Genomic DNA, 16,182 nt, shown 5'->3' with positions numbered 1-16,182 from the left:
AAAGGTTGCTTATTGTTATAAATGGCTGGAAAACAGTTAGTCCAAATTGATTAAAATGGTGGGAGAGAAGGGTGGGGAAATCCTAACATACAAGCTCTTTTATGCACTTTGGAAGATTTTGTTTCTGCCTCTCCATGCCTATCATAGCCTGGGGTCACAAATCTAACTGATACATTGGTTCCTATATATTTCCCCACCCTGCTCATTATACTAATGAGCAAGAACAGATAGATCTCTTTGGGCATGTGCAAAGGAGAAGGTCAAGACTAGATTACTCTTGACCAGTTAAGGGCTAGTTTCTCATTTTTAGAATGGGATTAGAAGAACTCTCCCAGTTTTGTGATTGACTGGGGACATTTCCCACTTTGTAATGGATTTCAAAGGGGTCCCTCTCCACACCCTGTGAAGACCAACAATGCCCTTCATTCCTCACACTTATTAAAAATGAAAAATAAAAAAAGCAAATAGTACAATAGACATATGATTACATGAATTGAAGGGGGTAAAATGAATCTATTAAGTAGCATTTACTCTAAAAATCAAAAAGTAAATTAAGAGGTATATATAAATTCCATTAGGAAGCTATTTTTTAATTGCTTTATGGAATTAGGCTGGGTTTTTTTTTCAGAGATATTCTGGTTAGTAGGAAGATGCAATTTAAGCATGAAGGTTTTAACATCTTACTCTGTATGTGTATGTCTTTGTGTGTGTGTGTGTGTGTGTGTGTGGTCTTAATATAATTTTAATCATTTTGTTACATAATTCCATGATTTAACAGCAAGCCTCTTTTTAGAACAATGCCTTAAATTAAAACATAGGCACAACATGCTTAAGGATTTTTGTCTTTTAATGTATGGGAAATATTTTTTTTTGTTATTTAACTGTTAATTTTTTTCCAAATCTCCTTTTGTCAATAAAATTGAATAATTTCATGAATAGAAAGAAGACAAGTATATATGGAATGAAAAATAGGAAATTAAAGATGAAAAGGAAAGTATCCAAAGTCCTAACATTGAAAAAACAGAGGGATTCAGGTTTCTGGACTATATAAAACCATACAAAAATATTTCGTTTACATATTGCTGATGACCTTCCTCAAATTGGCATGCTCTTTTTTCTGTATATGCATATTATGTGTTTGTCTAATTGTACCTTCAAAACTTTGCAATTGGAAAATGTTTGAAAAAATAAATAAAAATACAAAATATTTAAATTTTACAGACAATGTTAATCTGTGTTCTTCTAGGTCAAAAGCCATTTGAATTTGGTACTATTGCTCTAAAGAATATTCATTGTTCTAACATGGCAAAATACTGCATTACTTTATTGTTCTTCCCTCTGGGAAACTAAACTATTTTTTAAAAATGTACCTAGAGTCTGTGCATTTACAACTGTTGCTTAATGTCTTTATTGTATTCTTGATGGACTTTAGGGTTTCATTTTCCCTAAAACAATGACAATAATTTTTGTATGGATTCCCAACATAATCTCAGATGATCTCAGAGAACTACAGCTTAAAGTGTGAGAGTGAGTGTCTTACTTCTCTGAAGAAAAAATGCAGAGCCAGTAGAAATCAAGAAAATTCAGTCAAGTTGCAGGAAATTACAGGAATTAGATTTTCTTGTCTTGTATGACAATAACTGACACAGAATAAATTTGATTTACTAAATTGTATTTTATTAATAATCTCTGAATACTTTGCATTACAAATTAGGTATGACACTACCATACTCTTTTCTGCCTTCTAAATAAAATCCCAAGAAATAGTTTAAATAATTAGTTATTTTAATGAAATATAATGTTGTTATGTAATTGATATAAAGTATGAAGAATGCAAAATAAAATTGGAGAATATTTTTATGAAGTAAATAAAAGCTTATTATAATAGAACCAAAACTTATAATAGAAGCATGAAAGATATATTAAATATTACCACAAGAGGAAATGTAAATGAGTTGGATAGGAAATTTTGAAGAGAAAAATATGTTTGAACCTTAATCTGTTCCCTCTGTACTGATCCCTACCCCTAGATGAAGCCAGTGAAATTTTAGAACTGTACCTTACCTCTCTCCCTGGCAAGGATTCCCAGTAAATCCTTGCCCCCCAAACATAAGCCCCATTGAACCAAACATTTGATCCCTTCCTTGTCTGAAAGGATAAAGTCTTTGAGCTACTGTCCTTCATCTTCATATCCCTCATTACCTCATTTCTGCTCTCTGAAATACTGCTCTCCTGTTTATATAGACCCAACTGCCTGGCCCTTTAAAAGCTCATCCTCTTCTCAGTTGAGTTGATCTTCTTCCTCTGTGAAACTAGTTCACTCTCGAGGAGTATGATCCCCCAAATAAACTCTCATGCTCCTATATTTTTACTGCTAATTTCCTCATATGACTGACGATGCTGATGTTGTTGCTATAAATCTTTATTTCCCTTAGCATATGTTAACCACAACAATACTTAAATAAACTTTTTTTTTTGCAAGGTAGTAGGGTTAAATGAATTGCCCAAGGACACATTTGTAGTTAATATTAAGTGTCTGAGGTCAAATTTGAACTCAGGTCCCCCTGACTCCAGGACCAGTGCTCTATCCACTGCATCACCTGGCTTCCCATTAAATAGTTTTTGTGTCCCTAAATAGTACAAGAAATTATTGACACAGAGAAATACCTTATTTGGGTATTTATTTTTGTAATCTTTTCAGCACTGTTATTGATTTTACTTTGACTCTGGCCAGAAGTTCACCTGTGGGTCAAACTAAATTACACAGGCACAATAGAATATCTACTTTAACTAGGTAGGAGCCCCTCCTACAGATACCCCTCCTTCAGTCATCTCTCCAATACCAGAGATCTACCACTCCCAAAACATCACCCTTTCCACCAATAGAAGGACATTTAAGGGGAGTCAGTCTTGCTTACTCTCTTACAATTCTTATACCCTTTACAACTCTTAAACTTTCTTACACTTTGCCTTTCCTATATGATATAATCAGCAGCCAAACTCTCTGGTTTAGATTATCAGACCCAACCCCCACAGACTTTAAAGAATGCTTAAGTTTCTCTATTTTGTGTTTGTAGCCACCTTTTAAATAATTTTGTTCTTTTTACACCTACTCTTCAAGGCAGAAGGTCTGCGGATGTTTCACTTAAAATGTACCACTCACCCATCTTCATAAAGAGATGTGGACCAGAGCTGACATTTTCATGGATTTCTCACTTTTGAACCCAAATCTAGAATACCCTAAAAACATTTTCCACGAAAAATTTTAAATCTCATTTTAAAATTTCTTCAATTGGTTCCCTCTGCATTAAATGGTCTTGAATGAAAAAAAGGAGAGAATAAAAAAGTAAACATTCTATTTTTTGAATTAACTACTTATAATGCAAATAGTAATTAAGAAAGTTAATTCCTTTTGTTTCTATCAAATATTAGTATTGAATAACAATATTCAATATTAATTTTTTAAAATGGAAATAGCTTGTTTGTGAATTACAAAGTTTCAGGCACCTCTCTTCACAATGTGTGAATTTACCGAAGTGAGCAGACTTCTGCCTGTATTTTCTAAATCTATATTATGAAGGGAGTTGAAATATCAAAGAAAGGATGCAAACACATTCCAATCATGGTACAATTATGTTACTTAAACATCCCCTACTCATTATACTCCTATGTCTTCCTTATACCTCTGATATCAAAAATAAAATACTTTGCCATTCAAAGTCAGGAAATTATGTGGTTTTTACAACATTCTATTTCTGCCACAACCCTCTTCTCTGTTCCTCTCTGAAGATGTATCTCTTTATGTTGAATATTTTCAATGACAGTCGCACTTGCCTAGACTTCTCTCTCTTCTCTACTCTAATTGTTAACCCGTCTGACTTCCTTAAAGTTCTAAATAAAAATCTCATCTTTAATTACAAGGCTTAGACAACAACTCAATTATACTGTCTTACTTCTATTAATTATTTATATGCATCATATAGATACATTCAAATATATGATATACATATATTTGAGAACATATGTGCATACATATGGGTATGTATACATGAGTCCACACACAAACAGGAGCTTCTCCTTGTATTGATAAAGAGAACTACATGAAAGCAGAAATTCTAAGAATTATGAGTTATTCTTTTTTCACCTATATTATATAGATATATGCATAACCATACATGTCCATATATGATATATGCAAAAATATTTATATATACATTCATATATATACATAAATATACATATGTAGATATGTTATATATTGATATGCATACATATGTTTATATAGGTATATATATATGTTTATGTATATGTGTGCATGAGTGTGAGGGTACTCTAAGTTTTTGTATTTGCTATTTTTTCTCTTTATTGGTTTTACTTGATGATCATATCAGTTACTATGAACTACATCATTATCTCTAGGTATATAATTCTCAGATCTATATGTCAAATCCTAACCTTTTTCTTCATCTTCAGTCTTTTTTATTTTAACCTTCAGTTTTCCATTTACAACTTCTTATTAGATACTTAAAAACAGAATATGTTGCAAATAGTATAAACTTAAGAAAAACAAAACAAAACAAATCAAAATACAAAAAGTCCTATAAAATTTAAATGAACACTTCATTTTTTTACTTTAAAAAATTTTCACTAAATGAATTTCTTTTCAATCTTATGGTTTACTTTTCCCCCTTTAAATCCTACTTCTTCATATGGAAAATGACTAATCTGTACATATGTTAGACATAAATATTTATGTACAATATTCACCTGACTGCCACTGAGGGGAGGGGTTTGGGAATGGAGGGTGGAAGGAAATTATGTAACTTACAAATATGCATATGCATATGGATGAATGTTGAAAATATTTCATAAAATGCAATTGGATCAATAAAATAAAATATTATTTGAGAAAAAAAGAGTAACCATAAAGTCAGGGGCTGGGGAAATGAGCAAACAACAGAAGAAAAAAAAAAATGAACATAGACCATTACTTGGGTCTTATGAAGGATCAAAGTACAAACTCAGAAGATAACAAAGTCAAATCTTCTATATACAAAGCATCCAAGAAAAATATGAAACGGTCTCAGTCTATGGGATAGTCCAAAAAAAAAAGATTTTGAAAGTCAAATAAGGGAGACAGAGGAAAAATTGGAAAGGGAAATGAGAGAGATGTGGGAAAATCATGAAAACCTTGTCAGCAATTTATAAAGGAATTAAAAAAAAAACCCAGAAGAGTATGACATCTTAAACACCAATTTGGGTCAAATGGAAAAAATAGTCCAAAAGTCCAATGCAGAGAAGAATGTATTAAAAAGAGAATTGGACAGATGGAAAAGGAGATGCCAAAGCTCTCTGAAGAAATTAATTCCTTCAAATGTAGAATGGAGCTAAGGAAAGCTAATGACTTTGTGAGGAATCAAGAAACAATTAAAACCAAATCAAAAGAATGAAAAAAAAATTAAAGAAAAAGTGAGATACCTCATTGCAAAAACAACTGACCTGGAAAATAGATTCAGAAGAGATAATTTTAAAATTATTAGACTACCTGAAAATCTTGATGAAAAAAAAGTTCTAGATTTATTTTTCAGGAAATAATCCATGAAAATTGCTCTGATGTTTCTAGAGGCAGATGATGAAATAGAAATTTAGAGAATCCAAGGATCACTTACTAAAAGAGATATCAAAATGAATACTACCAGGAATATCATAGCCAAATTTCAGAACTCTCATGTCAAGGAGAAAATATTGCAAGCAACCAGAAAGAAAAAAATCGAAAATTGTGGAGCCACAATCAGGAAAATACACAAGATTTAGTAAATTCTACCTTAAGGACTCATAGGGCTTGAAATGTGATATTCTGTATTACAATCATGAATCAACTACTCAACAAAACAGAACATACTCTTTCTGAGTAAAAGATGAACATTCAATGAAATAGGTGACTTTCAAAACTTCCTAATGAAATATCTGAACTGAATAGAAAATTTAGTCTTCTAGGACAGAACATATGTGAAGCATAAGGAGGACAGTTGGGAAGGGCATATTTTGAGGGAATTAATGCTTTTGAACTTTTTGCATTCCTGCATGGAAAGATGATACTGATAACTCATATGGAATCTTCTCACTTATTAGGGCTAGCAGTTAGAAAGAGTGTGTGTATATATATGGACAAGGCAGAGGAGGGAGTTAAATTTGAAGGTATAATATAGATTAAAGATGGAGTCATTCAATGAAAAAGGAATGTACTGGGAGAAAGGGAAAGGAGAGATAGAATGTAAGGGGGTGGTGGTGAGGGGAAGCAAGTGACTCAGAGAAGAAAACCATACTCAATTGTTTATATAAATCTACCTTACCCTAAAATAAAGTAGGGGTGGAAATGGATGGAGGAAGGGGGATGGGAGAGGGAAAGAAGGCTGTAGGTGATAGAAGAGAGGGAAGATCATGGGAGAGAGTTGTCAGATATAACACACTTTTGAGGACAGACAGGGTGAAAGGAGAGAGAGAGAATAGAAAAAATTGCAATGGGGGCTTACATGGAAGGAAATACAGTGAGCAATAGCAACAGTGGGAAAATTATTGAATTTCTCTGAGGGATTTATTTTAAAGACTGCTAGCCACCCTAAAGAATATGGCATCTGAATACAGACTGAAGTAGACTCTTTTATCCTCCACTATTTTTCTTGAGGTTTATATTTCTTTGGAGGGGGGAGCTATGTTTACTTTTACACCATGACTATTGTAATGTGCTTCATGGCTACACATTTTTTACCTACATCATGTAACTGGCTTGATCAATGGAGTGAATGGGGTGGGAGGGAGAGAATTTGGAATTCAAGGTTTGGGAAGTACATGGTGCAATTTTGTTTTGCATGTAGTTGGGGTAAAAAATGTAAAAAAATAAAATAAGATATTTCAAAGTGGAAAATATATATATATATATATATATATATATATATATATATATATATATATATGTCAAAACTATGGAATACTTTAAAAATCCTTTTCCCAAAAATACAATTGTTAAACATAAAAAAATAATATTTTATTTCATCTAAGTTAACTTCTCTTCTTCCTGGGTATAGCTTTCTTGTATAGGTATTTGTATATTGTTTTTTTTTTTACCCTAAACTATGAACTCCTTAAGACCTGGGACTTTTTGGTTGTTTCTTTTTTTTTTCATCATCATTGTCATCATCATCATCATCGTCATCATCATCATGTATCATTTCATTGTATTTACAGAGCTTAGAACATTTCCTGGCACATAGTAGATGTGTTAATAAAATATTTCTTGACTTTTCTTGACTTGAAGCAAGTTTGAGTACCTAAGAACATTTTTCGCATCCTTATTTAAAATTTTATGTGATTCATTGAGAAACTGGAGTTGCTTCTGGAGACTCACATTGGGTTATAGGGGGCTGCTCTAAATCACCAGGCCCCTACCTTTGTCTTTTTTAACCTCATAAATATGGTTTACCAGGTATCCTAGCCCTGAGTGTAAAGCATGACTATAAGTAGAACAGAACAATTTGTCTTCACATGAGAAGTCCTGCCTACTATCACTAACTTTCCTCAGATCAATCTGAACTCTTCCTGATACTAACACATATGATGGTCAGAAATTTGAAAGTTGCTTGACTTCTTGAGAGAATACACACATTGATGATGTAATATTGACCATATTGAATTAGTTTCTATGGAAGATTCTTAGTAGCTTTCCATTAATGGGAAATATTGCTATGAGATTCTCCTCTCCATTGTCATATAACAGGCTTTTTTCTTTTCCTAACACTTAAATTACAACCTCTGCAGCATTGCAGTGTGGTGTATATACATAAGAAATCTACTAAAATTAGTTATTTCGATATCCTTGTTGAATATTTCACAATATTATGATGATAAAAACTCCTCTTGTTAAGTATTGAATGAACTCTCATTTTGTTTCAATCCCAAACCTTAACTAACAGGATCAGTCTGCTAATTACACTGAAAAGTGTACCTAAAATATTTGCTTTCAATTTTATTGTAAGTATTGTTCTGATGATTAAATGTATATTTTTTCTCCTAAATTTTTTTATGAGCAATGGGTTTAACTAACTTAACCAACATTTCTCTCCTAAAATTTAATTAAGCAAATTGATGAGTATTTGTGGAAAGCTCTCAGATGGACGCTCATAATTGATAATGTAAAATATTTGGTTATACAGGATTAGACCCAGAATCTGTCTTAAAAAATGGTACTTATTTAAGGCAATGGGGTTAAGTTACTTGTACAAGGTCACACAGCTAGGCAATTAATAAATCTGAGGCAGCACTTGAACTCAGGACCTCCTGACTCCAGGGGCAGTGCTCCATCCACTACACCACCTAGTTACCCAGGATCAGTCCTAGAATCTTAAGAGTAATCAGTCATCCTCTAAAGATTCAAACCAGTAAATCTGTGTACAAGTATGACTGTGAATATATGTCAAGATAGTGCTACAACTAAACAAACAGTAAGAATTTTTCCAATTCTTTCATTTTATGCTCTCCTTTTCAGAATCTCAATAGATAAGTGATTACATCTAACAGTTTGATTTTCATGTAGTTTTGATACCTTTGAGAATCAGTCAAAAAATCACTGTCACCAAAATAGCCCTCCTCCCCCAAAATCATATTTTTATCGAGTTAGCAGCATATGACTTCTACTCATAGTATCATATAATACAAAGTACACCAAGGTTAAAATAATAATAATTTTTAAAAAGCCTTTCTATAAGTTAAGAAACTATGTCAATTAATTTTACCATTATCATAAAAGGCATAATTAAAGCATGATTTCACCTATGGGGCTATCCAACCACTTTTTTCTCCACAGTTACTGGACTTTTAGCATCTGTTTCTTCTGATTCCCAGAAGCTTATCTGAAGGAATGTGTTAATTGCCTAACACCCCTATGTTAACTCTAAGTATTTTTGGTCCTAACTGTCCTTCCCAGTAAGGAAAAATGACTTAGGATTTCTCCAAGTTAATGTTGTTATAGACTTGAGCCTCTATGACTGTTTTTGTCTAAGAAATGGAAAAAATATGGTTTCAAAATGAGCAACTGATGATCCTTGCAGCTATATGGGATTTTAAAAAAAATATCTTTAAGATCTTTTCTCTCTTGATTTATTTTTCATTTCTATTTTATTGTATATGCTCAATTTGCACAAACTTTCTTTTGTAAAAGGCAACTACTTTCAATCTTTTTTATTCTGAAACTTTTTAAACATCTCTGAATATCACAGTGCAGGTCTTTCATTATAAAAATATATATTCAGTTCTTCCCATCAGCATTATGTATCATAAGCAACAATGCCCATTTCTATTTTGACAATAGCATGTGGTATTAAGACAGATATTGCTTCCTGCTATTAGCACTTATAGCTGCTTGTGTTGTTTTCCTCTCTTCTCCATTATCTGGTATACTTAAATTATCTTCTCAATTGACCTAGCTTACTCTTGCAGTCTTAAAACTCAAATGTTCCTTCTATGTTTAACCACCTGTTTTCAACAACAAAATTTGTGAAAATATGAATATATATATACTCCATGATAGCCAAGAAATCTTCCATTTGAGACAAAATTCTTGAAGCACAGCCTTCCTTACTCTTTCATTTTGAGCTTATTCATTTGCCCACAAAAATGAATTTTGATTCTGTAGTGGTTCAATAATTCTACTTTTCATTCAAATGGTAATTGTAGACATGTCTGCAGAATTTTTGCTTTATAGGGCCTCTAACTCTGTAACTAGAATACTCCAATTTTAATTTCTTTTTACAGCTGTAGACAGAGATGGAGCCTTCCCTTACTGCAGTCTTAACGTTCTGTGAAATGCCCTAGACATACTAAGGTCATGGCTCAATAGATTTACCATGCTCTGAGTCTTCTTCCAAAGGAATACATATAATAATATTTGTTTGCTTATGCTAGAAAAGATATCCTAATTCTGATAGGGTTTTGTGTTGATAGACTTATGAGGAAAATATTTGAATCAAAATATTTAAAAAAATTTAAATTTAAATATTTAAAATCATTCTGTAGAACCTCTATGCCTTAACATTACTCTGAAAAACCTAAATATCCTCTTTCAATGAAGGACTTTTATTGCTTTTGCAATAAACAAAGTGATCACCATTTTTCTGCTGTTACTGTGCTCATTATATTCCAAACCCTTTTGGTAAGTACTATACTCAAATTCTGCTTATCTGGGCATCTTTGAGACTTTTATTGAATGTGCATGTTGTGAATGTGAAATTTCAGGAAACCAAATTTCTAGGCCTCTTGAAGTAATCCCATGACAGATGGCCAGTTACTACATAAGGTGAGAGCTAGAAATATAGCACTTAACAAAGCTCTTAAAGCCAACAGCAAGCATCTGGTAGGTATATACTAGGCATTAAATAGACCAAAGGATTTTGAAGAAAAAGCTACTATTGTTAGTTTATGTTCTCATTGTTTTTAGAAGGCAGAAGCATATGGACATATAATGGGGGGCACAAATAGGAAAATAAGATTGGAAAAATCTAAAGTAAATTAAAAACAGAACTTAAATAGATTTTTAAAGAAAAAAATATGACATTAAAAGTCTTCATAAAATATTTCTATTTCTTCTATCATATTGTATGCTCAATTAAATACTGTCACTACAGTATCATGTTACAGTGGTAGAATTCATATTTTCATTTCTTTCATTTCTTTTTTTTTTTAGGTTTTTGCAAGGTAAATGGGGTTAAGTGGCTTGCCCAAGGCCACACAGCTATGTAATTATTAAGTGTCTGAGACCGGATTTGAACCCAGGTACTCCTGATTCCAAGGCTGGTGCTTCATCCACTATTCCACCTAGCCGCCCCCATTTCTTTTATTTCAACAAACATGATTGTTTATGTTAAAACATCACTCATCTCAAGAATGCAACTCTCCATGTTAGTCTAAGATTATGTGTTGGTCAATTTTGTTTCCAAGATCAACTCTTTTCATGTACCATTGAAATTAGCACACAACTTTGCTAGCAAATTGCTCCCTCCCCATTATCATAGCCAATCTTTCTCTAATTTTCAAGTGTACTCTCTCTCTCTCTCTCTCCTCCTTACATGATACCTACATACAGCCTATGATGCTCAATCTATTAGAAATTTGTTGCTTGATCCTATTTATAACAAGTGACTTATATCTCTCTTCCCTTTCACAACATTCTATGAAAAATATATTTATAATTGGTGCATGTCCCTCCTCAATATTGTCTTATTGCTGGGATTTTGTGTGTTTTACTCCTTTCTAGTTCTCCCCAACTTAGCTAAGTGCTCTTTTTCAATTGCCTTCACAAGAATATTATCCAAGTCCACACACATAAATTACAGTGTCATAAAATATTTTAAGGTTTAGCCCTGGACCTTTTTCTCTTTTGTATCTATACTATCTCATTTGCTGAACTCATTAACTTCCACAAATTCAATGATCATCTCTGTGAAGATGATTGTCAGATCTATACATCTAGGGCTATTCATTTTCCTGGCACTAGCTTCACATCCTCAATTGATAACTTGAAATTTTTAATTGGCTAAATCATAGGTATCATAATTGCAACAAGTTGAAAAGAAAATTAATTATCTTTTTTCCCAAACTTTTGCTTCTTCCAAAATTTCTTATAATGCCGAGGGCATTGCCTATATATATTACATACATACATATATATGTATGTATGTATACACATACTCTGCCCTATATGCATATAGATATAACCTTGGCTAACCTAGGACTTTATTTCAAAAGCATTCTAATTAGTGTCCCTTTCTTAAATTTCTCCTTCAATTCAATCAGCCCTTCTCAGATCATTCAGTGATTGTTCTTAAAACAAAATTCTTAATACATCATTCTCCTATTTCAGTGAAATCCAGTAATACATTGGTATCTCAATGATTATTTCTTTTGTCTAATGTATGAGGCTTTTCAATATCTTATCTTTATCTTTTTTAATCAAAATTTACCTTTCTACATGTACTTGATATTGACCTGATTTCCTTGTTGTGGTTCTTTTTTTTGTCCTCTCTGTGTCTTTGCATTTGTTTCCCCCATTATAGAATTTTCTTCCTTTGCTCCAACTTTAGAATCTCTGGCTACCTTCATGATTTAGCTTAAACATAATATTTTCTTTGTGGGCCCAGCCACTAACCACTTAATTTTTAGCATTGTAATTTACTCTATATGTATCTCATAAAATACCTTATGCTTTCTTCCCCATTTGTTATATATTATCCTCACCATTTGATAATGGTGATAATGATGATAGTATTTATAATGTATGCTTTTCATTTTCAAAGAAGACCATGACATCAGGGAGGTGATGCTATGACAAGCACATGAGTTGGATTTGAGTAAGGGTGGTGCTGTGCTAAGTCACCAGTCTCACTTTCTCCTCCATGGCCATCTGTATCTAGTGGCCAGATATCAAGATATCTTCCAGATATCTTTCAGGATCAGGAAGGCTGGAGATGTCCCAAATTCACACAGCTAGTGAATATCAAGTGTCCAAGGCTGAATTTGAACTCTCAACCTCCTGATTCCAAAGCCAGTACTCTATCCACTGTGCCATCTAGCTGCCCTTCCCCAAAAGATATAAGATCCTTTAGGGCAGGGTTTGTTTTTGCCTAGGTATTCACTGAACTTATTTTATTTATTTCAAAGCTCTGTGCTAAATTTTGATGATATTTTATCGCATTTTCTGCCTGCTAATAAGTTTAGTCTCTGATTCCTTTGGAAAAAGCAAACTTTAGCACCTAGTATAATGCTCTTTATCCAAAGTGTCAAAAGGAAGTTGTAGAATGGCCTAAGAACTTCAGTGCTTTGGCCATTTTGACAATTGATATGTTCCTAAAAGATATAGTATGAATGTTTATTATAAGAAAGATTTAGTAAGTGAAGTTTCCCTTTTGAAACTCACAAGGATGTTTAGTTTCAGTGAGGAAAAAAGATAGCTTTCCATTATGTCTGAGAGTCCTGTTGGGAAGCACCTTTTATATAGTCTTAAGGGATAGTTTGATTTTGAGTGCCACCCATAATATTTATTTAACTAGGATTCTTGGAAGTATGGACAATTGGGGGAAAGGGAGGCTTGTTCATAAAAGAGAGTCAAACAGCTGTTCTCAGGTATTTTTTTTTTTTTAGTGTTGAGCTTTTCTTCCAGAGTACAGGCTTTAGAGGTTGGGAGGGAGGTTGCATTCTCTCTCCTGCTATCCAGGAGAAGTATTATGGAGAAAAACTTTATCACTGCACTACAGTTATTTGCCCATTTAGTGTGAGAAAAGAGTTACATAGTGGTGTGGCAAGGTTGATGATGATGATGATGGTAATGGTTTTCCGTCATTCTCAAAGAAAATCATGACATCAAGGAAGGGATGTCATGATTTACCTGTGAGTTAGGTGCTCTTCTAAGTCACCAGCCTCATTTTCTCCTCTGGAGTCATATATGGCTAGTGGCCAGATGTGAATCAGTATGGATTGTGAAAAAGTCAACAATGTGAAAAAGTTAGGGTTAACTGCTTTGAGCAAGATATTTGAGTTAAGTATAAGGGACCAGATTTGAACTCAAGTCCTCCTTAATGGCTCTATCCACCATTCCCAGCTGTGAGAGAAGAATTAGGTATGCACCGTGGCATAGTTAAAATTAAAGGATTTGAAGACAAGGGAGTTGGGCTTAAATACTGGTTCTACCATTTATTGCTAATTTCCCTTGATTAATATTTTATTTTTTCAATTACATGATATTAAACCTTTTCAACCTTCACCCACTTGCATAATTATGTTATACATTTTTCTACCACCCTCCTTTCCCTAGCCCCCTCCCTTCGGCTGCAAATAGTCTAGTAAGAGTTGTACATGTAAATTTGAGCTTAACATGCTTATATATTAGTAATTTGTTGTCTGAAGAAGTAAGATTAAGGGAAAAGAAAGAAAACTATTCACCATTTATCACTTCTATGAATGTTCATATCTTGGTGTTAATTTTTTTCCTCAATTATAAAAATATGGCTTCTGAGATCTCTTCTGTTTCTAAGCAGTGATTTTCTAATATCCATTCAAAATGGTAGAATTAATGTATCAAAACATTTAGAAGTTATGTTTCTTGAATATAGCCCTCTGTCAGGAAAGGGTCATTCTTGGGCTGTACCAGTCTTGGGACTTGTTTATATGGTTAACTCAGCTTAAAGAGTATAGTATCTAACCTAGAAAGAGAAAAGACACTGCTAAGAAGCATACTTCTTGAAGAAAAGAGAATTGCTCACATGGTCTACCAGCAGGAGGATCATTAGTCAAGAAGTAAGAAATTGGGACCTTGTGACCAAACGAGCCAGCCTAGAAGAGCTGACTAGTAGAGTTATCTTAACTTCCATGATTCTTCTTCCTGAATATTAAAAACAAAGTAAAACCTTTTAAACAAAAGAAAAATAAGAATCTGATATTCATTCACACTAAGATTTAATAACTTATATACTAGCTTAAAATCATGCTCTTCACAGAAATTGTTATATTTTAACAAAGATCAATTCTTAAAATCTAAAGGAATGAGACTTTAGTAGAATTCCAGGCAACAACTATGGCAGCATTTTGAAGTATGGTCACTTGAGAATCATAGAATCTAACTACTTACTTATTATTACAATACTCATAAGGCCTTTCAGATTCAAAGTCAACTATTGAATATTATTATGGTATAGTAGGGATTCTCCACCAGTTAACTTAATAATACAATGGCAAATACTAGCAAAAATAATAATACAATGACAACAGCAACAAAAATAATTACTGGCCAAGCAAAGTCTGTACCCTGTTCATTTTATGAAAAGATTCAATTCATAATTGACTATTTTTCCATTTTCTCTATTTATTTCATCTGAATAACAACTTTAGCCTTGCTTGTTCTCATTATTTATCATGGCATTATCATTATTCAGAGTGAGACTGTGACCTAATGCTCTCCATTTGGAATTATGCTTTAGCATCAACCTTCTTTGCAATCCTTAGGGGAAGTTTTAAATTGGCCAGGCACTCAGTATGAGGCAAATAACAACAGTATTGAGGGTTGGAAAAAAGGTTAAATTAACAAGAGTTTATATCTCTAGTATACAACTTTCGCTAGCTCTATTGCAGTTACTCGACCCAAGAAGGCAAATTTCCTAAATAATTCAGACAAACTCCTGAAGACTAATAGGAACATTAGTTTCCTCTGCCCAAGGTTTGTTCAATGTAAATCATTTTATCTACAATACTAGTAGAATAATATTGAAACTGGCAGACAGAAAAGCAGAAAAGGAATTGTCATATTGTAAGAATTCTGGTGAGGATGGTTTCAAGGTTAGTTTTCTCTAGTTCATTAATAGAGTCGTCTGAAGTACATAATTTCTTACGTTCAACGTTTTGCTGATTTTTTTGTAGCTAGACTTGTCACTTTGATTCCAAGATTTTGAAAGGAAAGGTGTATAGGTTAATTTGAAGGAAATACAGACAGAGGAGATTAAAAAAATACTTTATGCTCTAATAGAAGTTACAGAATTGTCAAATGTGGATCTGGGAAATGAAGCAAGTGCATATTGTGCTTCAACTGTCTAGACAGAGACTTCAGACATGAATCCTTGGAATCACAATAATTGGAGACAGGATTAAATTCCAAATATATCTACTAGCTTGACTTCCGTTGTTGTTGCTATAGTTGTTTATATGACTTTATCTGAGATTATCCTACAAAAAAGGTCTAAGAGAAAGGTAAAAAAATTAAATAAATTTATAAACTCTACAATCATGAAAGAAAAGAATATAGAGATTACTTAAATCTTTCAAACATATGACTAACATTTGTTGAACTTGCATTACTTGAATGATACTGTGCTAAAATGAATGAAACATAGATTCTGTCTTCAATGACCTTATAATGTAATCCAGCAGAAATAACAAGAGCTCATATTTATGCATGTAGCCTAATCCATATAAAACAAAGTAAAATGTTTGTACACAGGAGAGATGAAAATAATATTTATGAAAATAATTCAAAAAAGAGTTGTTCCTTTTTGTATCAGCTATATTTCCATAGATCTTTAAACCTATCAGCTGATGCTATCTCTAGCATAGATTAATTTCAAAGTTCTGGGTATTACAGTCACAGTC

This window comes from Macrotis lagotis, chromosome 6, assembly GCF_037893015.1.
Source record: "Macrotis lagotis isolate mMagLag1 chromosome 6, bilby.v1.9.chrom.fasta, whole genome shotgun sequence".
Lineage (NCBI taxonomy): Eukaryota > Metazoa > Chordata > Mammalia > Peramelemorphia > Peramelidae > Macrotis > Macrotis lagotis.
This window is presented reverse-complemented; position numbering follows the sequence as displayed.